Source organism: Gossypium arboreum, chromosome 5, assembly GCF_025698485.1.
Source record: "Gossypium arboreum isolate Shixiya-1 chromosome 5, ASM2569848v2, whole genome shotgun sequence".
NCBI classification, from domain to species: Eukaryota; Viridiplantae; Streptophyta; class Magnoliopsida; order Malvales; family Malvaceae; genus Gossypium; species Gossypium arboreum.
Window position 1 is genome coordinate 47,426,047 of NC_069074.1, and position 7,204 is coordinate 47,433,250.

Sequence of the window (7,204 nt, forward strand, 5' to 3'; positions counted from 1 at the left end):
TGAATACTAAATTAATAATAACTTCGATGTGAATATATATAATTAGTATTTTAATTAAATCATATTATCATAAAATATAAGGTGAAGAGAGATTATTTTATAAGAAAAATAAATTGGGTAAAATTAAAAATGAAAAACTTAATTTGCAGATTTAATCAATTTTAGGAATGGAAGGCTAACTCATTTCGATGTTCGTAACTAATTTTTATTTCGGGTTCTACTCATCACCTAGTCGCTAAACTTGCAGGATTTCTCGATCTTCCACAAATTATAGAGTAAAAAAGAACTACTTATTCTCGACCTCACAATCCAAACTGGATTGGGGTAAGGGGTTCACAGATAAGCAATACCAATTTTGGGTTCATTCCCACCTAGATGACTTCCTAGAGTTTTTAGGCCTAGGGTTTAAATTCTTCCTATCCCAACCAACTGATCTGCTAAGAAACACTACATAGAAATTAATTACTCCCACGTCCACTCGCTAATCCCCCATAAGAGGATTAGTTCCTCATGGATCTCGTAAACAACATAATATTGATTGAAAATATAAACATGAAAAACAGATCAAGAATAAGGGTTTAAGAGAACTTTTGATTTGTAGTGATAAATGAAGCGCAAAAATCCACAGAGAATTGTTGAATCCAAAAATAAAATCTCTAAAGAACAAGAATGGAAAATAAAACTAAATTACAAAAGAAAATCACCTAAGTACAAAAGAAAAAAAAACTGAAAACTATATAAAAGTTGCAACCTAAACTAGAATAAAAGATAAAAGGTACAAAAAAATATGATTATGAAGTGTTCAATGAAGTCTATTTATAGATTTAGGGTCGATTGTCATCCATTGACCTAAATCAGCTGACGTTTCCTCGTTAAAGTTTGTTGTGTGGACCAAAACACCCTCAACTCATTAATTCTTCAAGTTGGGCCGGTGTCGCAACATCCTTTGGTCTATGTCACCACTTTAGTGGCAGTTTAGAGGCTCAGGCTTGGATTCAGGGCTGTGTTGAGACATCATTTGGCTACGTCACGACACATTAGGCAACTTTTCTCTTTTGGGCTTCTTACTCATTATGTTGCGATGTTGACCCTTCGTGTAGCAACATGGCGATCAGTCTCGTATTCCCGTGCCTTCGAATGATCTCCTACACACTCACTAAGTATTTTAGCCTTCCTTTAGGCCTACTTTGGCCCCTAAGGTCATATAATTGGTTCAAATCGCACTTTTTTATTATTCGTAAACTAAAAGTGAAAACTAAATAAAACATAATGGAATTGCTTTTATATAAGCTCCTAAAGTACAAAAAATGGTTTAATTTGCTGCAAAGAATTGTAAAAAATCAAACTCCCCCACACTTAAGTCATTGCTTGTCTTTAAGCAAGGAAACATAAAAACGAAAAATAAAATACGACTCTTGAGCAAGTATAATACAAAGACAATTTTTGGAATACATAACTAGGACTAATCATATATACATGTAATTCTGGCATGATATGTAAATAACTTACTATTCTCAATCTAAAACCTCTGAGTTCAATATATTACAAAGTATATAAACAACAAGGTCTTTAAACATATTGATCCCTCAATAAATCAAAAAGGTAATTTGATTATCCTAGCAGAATACAAACATTCATCCTTGCAATTACTCAATACAATGTCTATTCATGCATAGATTTACCTAGGTCTCATAGGGCTTTTCATCTTGTAACGTTCTAAGGCTTAAGTTTGGTATGAAATTCAAGAACAAGAAGCATCAAAATAGTTCCAAGCACGAAAGTAGTTTGACACATTGTATTGTTCCCTATTCTCCCTCTTAATGACCTTTTCCCACTCGCCACCTTATTTCTCCTTCTCTCACTTTCCTTATTTATCCATTTAGGAAGTCACAACATGATAAAGTGACTAAGGTCAGCTCACTCACAATGCTTTATTTTTCATTGTTCACATACTTTTTCTACTTTTTTTTTGACTTTTTTTTTGAATATTTCTTTTGATTTTCACATTTTAGCTGAACCCATAATCACTATATCACATCGCTCTTTCCTATTTCAATATGATTTTTACAAAACCACCATGATGTCTCTACCTATCCGTCAATAGGTATGGCCAGACATCTAAATTCGTGCATTTCAGGGACCAAAGAAAAATGGTAAGTACAAGTTCATATTTTGGCTTGGGTTTTGCATGAGGGTTCATCAAGAGGAGTTTTCTGGCTCAAATATGGGTATTAAATATCGATGTATAATGTTGGCTTTTTGGCTCTGGGTTGTACCAAACAATGCCTTAAGTCATCCCTAGGTATTTCAAAATTCATAAATTTAGTCAATCAAACAATCACAATTCTAACCATTTATCAGTCATACTAGCATGCTCGTTTTCCTATATTTTCCATGTCATTTGGTATATTCGATTACTTAATGTCGATTTACAGCGTAATATATAGAACTTAGTAATCTAATAATTGAAAATTGAAAATTATTCATTATCATGTCAAATTTATAGTAAATAAAATCAACCTATATACATGTTCCTAATCAATAACTTGTATTTCTAACAATCTAGTAACCCACCAACTGGTTTCAGCACGTCAAGATGTTGCTATTGAGGTCTCTCGACAGTCTGATGATGCTTCTGGCTTGAGTTACTAATTTGCTAGATTATTATGTTCTTGTTACGGATTAAATAGTTGTCCTTAACAGAACATCTTTGTCCGAAAACAGATTCTGAAACCTTTGCTTCACTCAAAATATTTCAGAGTATCTGATTCTTAGTTCAATAATGACTTGTATCGGTAATAGAAAAGTCAACCGATTTATTGTTGGTATCCGTAACTCTTTTGCTTGGATTGGATCTCTCATCTCTTGTTTGTTGTGTTTGATTTTATGTTTACCATATAAATTCTAAACCATATGTGAATACGTAATATATTTATATCTTCATATGTATAAGTCGTCATAGCTTATGCTAAATCATATACATTATGACTTAATTTTTTTTTTCTTTTTGTTAGGCCTAGATAAAATTTTATTAAAAATAAAGACCCTGAAGAGATTACAAAGAATAGAGCATCACAGCTTATAATAGACATCACCTCACCACAGCTCATAATTAAGAAAAAACATTCAATTGATAATACACATTATGATTTACATAATTATCTAACAGTTCCTATTATATGTTAATTGGCATGTTTTAGCATATATATGACTATAAAATGTTGAAATGAATTTTTATACTTATTTTCTTTAATAAATCTAAAACTGATATTACAGAACATAAAGATATAACATGAACACAATATGATTACATGAATTTTTCAATATCATAAACATGATTATGACACGGCAAAATAAATGAACACAGTATGGATTATTTTAACATTGGGACATAAAGATTAAGGCTTAAGCTATCCTTTTTTCTTTGTTGAACTGTAATAAACCACTTCAAAGGTACTACACTGCTTATCTCTTTCCATCTTTGTGTTTTAACATCTTTGCTGCTGACACGTAAACTTCCTACATAAACTAGCAGTATTTTGGTTATCATTTGCCTACAAAGACAATGAAACTTGTCTACTGTCAGCTTGGGAGAGATTCAGAATGCTAGTGGACTAGCAGATATCTTAATGGAAGTGCTTAGTGCATTGGAGCCCAAGACTCCCGAGGTAAAAACTTTGTTCTAGAAATGAACCATTATGCTTGTCCCATGTAGTATCCTGTTTTTCTTTTTCAGATTATTTTCTTGCTGTTGTACGTTGATTTACTCGTTTTAATGTGCAAATTGCAAGGTTTTCATTTTCCTCTTGGTTTTCTATTTAGCACCGGGAAATTTATTGTTCTGATTGTTAATCTCTTTATCTGGGATCAGCTTTATTAATCCTCTTTTCCGGTTTCACATGGCGCAATGTAAAATCTTGGTTTTTTCCTTGCTGCGGCATGGTAAATTGATTCTTGATCTTGACCGTATTATTGGACTTATTGCATAAATTGGTCTTGATTGATATTTAAATAGGCTTAATTTTTTTGTTTAATCCATTTTTCGGGTTTAACAGTTTTGTCCTAAGCTTCCTGAATATTGAACAAGACTTTAGGCTTGGGCAGGTTGTGTGGTCTTTGCACAGTTCTAGATGAAAAGCAATCCTGGAAGCTAAATCTGTGCCCACTTATCTATTAACACCAAAAAAGAAATAAAGAAGACTAATAAATATTACATACTATCCAATGTGGTCCTTATGCATGCCAGGGATTAAATAAACTCAAATCAAATGATTAGGCTTACTGTTTTGGATGTTGTTCAGTCTTTGAAGCAAGAAGTGATTTAAGACCTCGTTGAGCAATACCGTTCTTACAAAAAACGTGTTGTTGTTCTCGTGAATCATACAACGGGTGAATCTGTTTGTATCTTCCATTGATTTCCCTCCTGTTTGATAGAATAATGCTGATGATGGATTTTGCTTTTCCAGAAATGAGCAACTTTTATGTCAGGGATTAGCACTAAATGATCGATTGCAGTATGTTCATTGCCAGCATGACGACATTCTGAAAAGAAACACCGGTAGTGCTACCACAGCAGTAGCAGAAACTCGTGTTGTGCCGATTGTTAATGTTAACCATGACGATGATGATTCGGAAGATGACTTTGCTCAGCTGGCTCACAGGTGACTTTACCATGTTATTCTTCTGCCCCCCTTTTGTTTTGGACATTTTTCTTCTAGTTTACAGAAAATATTTATAGTGTGCCGGATTAATCTTGCACTTCAAAACCATGAAAAAGTTGGAGAAAAAACATACAACAGTTCTATTCATTCACTTTGCACATGGACAATGTTTTGATGCTATGTTACGTTAACTTCTTATTTTTCTTGATATTTCCATGTTTGATATTCATGTTCGGTGGATATCGAGACAAGGTATGAGGATGTCCTTCAAGGGTCCTCTAGATACATGAATTTTTTTACCTAGAAAAAGTAAACGTGTTTGTATCGGATAAATACTCGGATTAGAAATTTACAACCAAGTCTGAGTAACTTACCGTTGATATGTTACATGCCTTGGTCTCTATAACTTAAGAGGAAATTGTAGTGGTTTTGTCTTATCTTCTCTAAAACACACTTAAAGATTTCTCTGAATATAGTTTGCGGGTATAAAAATGAACATACTTAAAGATTGCTTGAATATAGTTTGTTGGAAAAAAATAAAAAATGAATATTATTATATTGAACGGATACCAATATTCGACACTTATATCTAAGCAATATAAGATTTGGGTAACCAATCCTTACTTAAAGGGAATATTTTTTGTGATGTTTCGGTATTCTTGTTTCATCTAATTTAATGAATCTCTGTACTTGTATATTACAGATCGTCAAGGGATAATGCTCAAAGACAGGTCCAAAGAGCACAAAAAGTGAACCTGCTTGAGCTGTTCCTCTTCTTCCTCCTCCACCTTCATCAAAAAGGCCAGTTGCGACCAATTCCAGCTTTATTGATTATCTCAGCGGTGATACCTACAAGTCCGACGATTTCTCTGAAATTAAAGGACCCACATTTCATTCTGATCCTACTGATGCATACATGAACTCCCTAGAGTTAGCTTCAACTTTAGCTCCATCATCTCCTTCCCGTTCGGCTGACACTGGATCTGCACCTGTGTTCAGTGAACAACCTAAACTGGCTTCCTTAGTCAAACCTGCTGATGCTGAGCAGCTGCCTCCGGTTCAGTTGGACAATCCTGCTGGAAACTACCCACCGTCTTCTATGTTCAATCAAAGACATTAATTCTTTGAGCAACAACATGGTTATACCGGTAGTTCTTCTCATTCCATTAATGGTTTTGATTCCTCTTATGACAGTCCTGTTGGACAAACTCAAAATCTCTCCATTAATTCTAAGATCGCAACCCAACAAGTAAACCCAGAAGATGCTTTCTTCAGAGACCTTCTTGATTTTTCCAAAGCCATGCCATCTTCAGCATCTAAATCCAATAATAAGCCATGTTTATCTTTGTAAACTGAAAAATATATAAGAATTTTCCTTATAAATTATCACCTTTTACTTAAATTTATTGTTAAAATTAAGTAATTATTTAATAAATTAATGAAATATGTGAAAATATGAAAACAGAACATAGAAATTATTAAAATGTAATTTTATGTTTTATTATATGGTTTTCACGCATAAAATGACTTATTTTATATTAAATTGAGCATATTATATTTTTATGACATAAAGTGGACCATGCATGATTAAATTAAATAATAAAATATAAAATTATATTTAATAATTCATTTTAAAATATTTCATTAATAATTTGGGTTTTAATTAATTTAATTAAGTTGGTAAAATTTAATTCTTTTTTCCTCTAACTTATTGATTTTTTTTGGACAGGTTTGAGAGCTTTAATTTGATTATAAAACCGTCCAAATTGAGGGACAAGTCAACCCAAAATTCGGTTGAATATGGAGGTTCATAAACCATCTTTTGGTTTAATTACACATGATCCTTGAAGAGTTGAAGATAACAAAGATTTGCCCAAAGATTTGCTGGTGAACGAGTCTTAGTCCTGAGTTGTTGTGGCACTCAAATTGACCAAGAATCAAGTAAAATCAGCCACATTCCCTCAATTCATGGTCGGCCACCCTTGGAAGGAGTTTTGAAAGATGGACACTCCTACTTTTAGCAAAACTAGCTCCCATGCCTCACCTATAAATAAGAGCCCTTTTCTCACTTTTTCAATCATCTCTCATCCCTCACCCCTCATTCATCCTTCACTCATTCATCATTCTCTCCTTTCTCAATTCTCTTAGCTTTCTTAGCCCTTATGCCTATCATCATCTTTGCATAAAGATTTTGAGCAAATTAGCCTCTTAAAGAACCCTTGGTCGGCCACCTCGGAGAGCCACTAGCAAAGGAGCAAAGCGAAGGAATGAAGTAGCCCTCATCAGTCCGAGTCTTGGGTGACAGCCACTCTGAATTGGGTTTAATCTTTCTTACTTTAATTTAATTCAAGACTGTTTGCTATGTGTGACAACCCTAATTAGACCCTAGTCAGAATGTGGTTTAGGGACCACAAAACTGAGTCACAAAAATTCATTTTAATTTTTGTTGCATATATTTATGTGTGATAGTGTATGTAGGAAAAATTAAAAGTTTCAATTTAGTCTTAGGAATGTAAATTTTTCTTGAAAGGACTTAGTTGAAA

At 33.3% G+C, this 7,204-nt stretch overlaps 1 pseudogene; it reads left to right on the forward strand.

Annotated features, from left to right (window-relative positions):
* Positions 1 to 2,241: 2,241 nt before the first annotated feature.
* Positions 2,242 to 6,012, forward strand: LOC108450839 (TOM1-like protein 3; annotated as a pseudogene).
* The last annotated feature ends 1,192 nt before the right edge of the window (positions 6,013 to 7,204 follow it).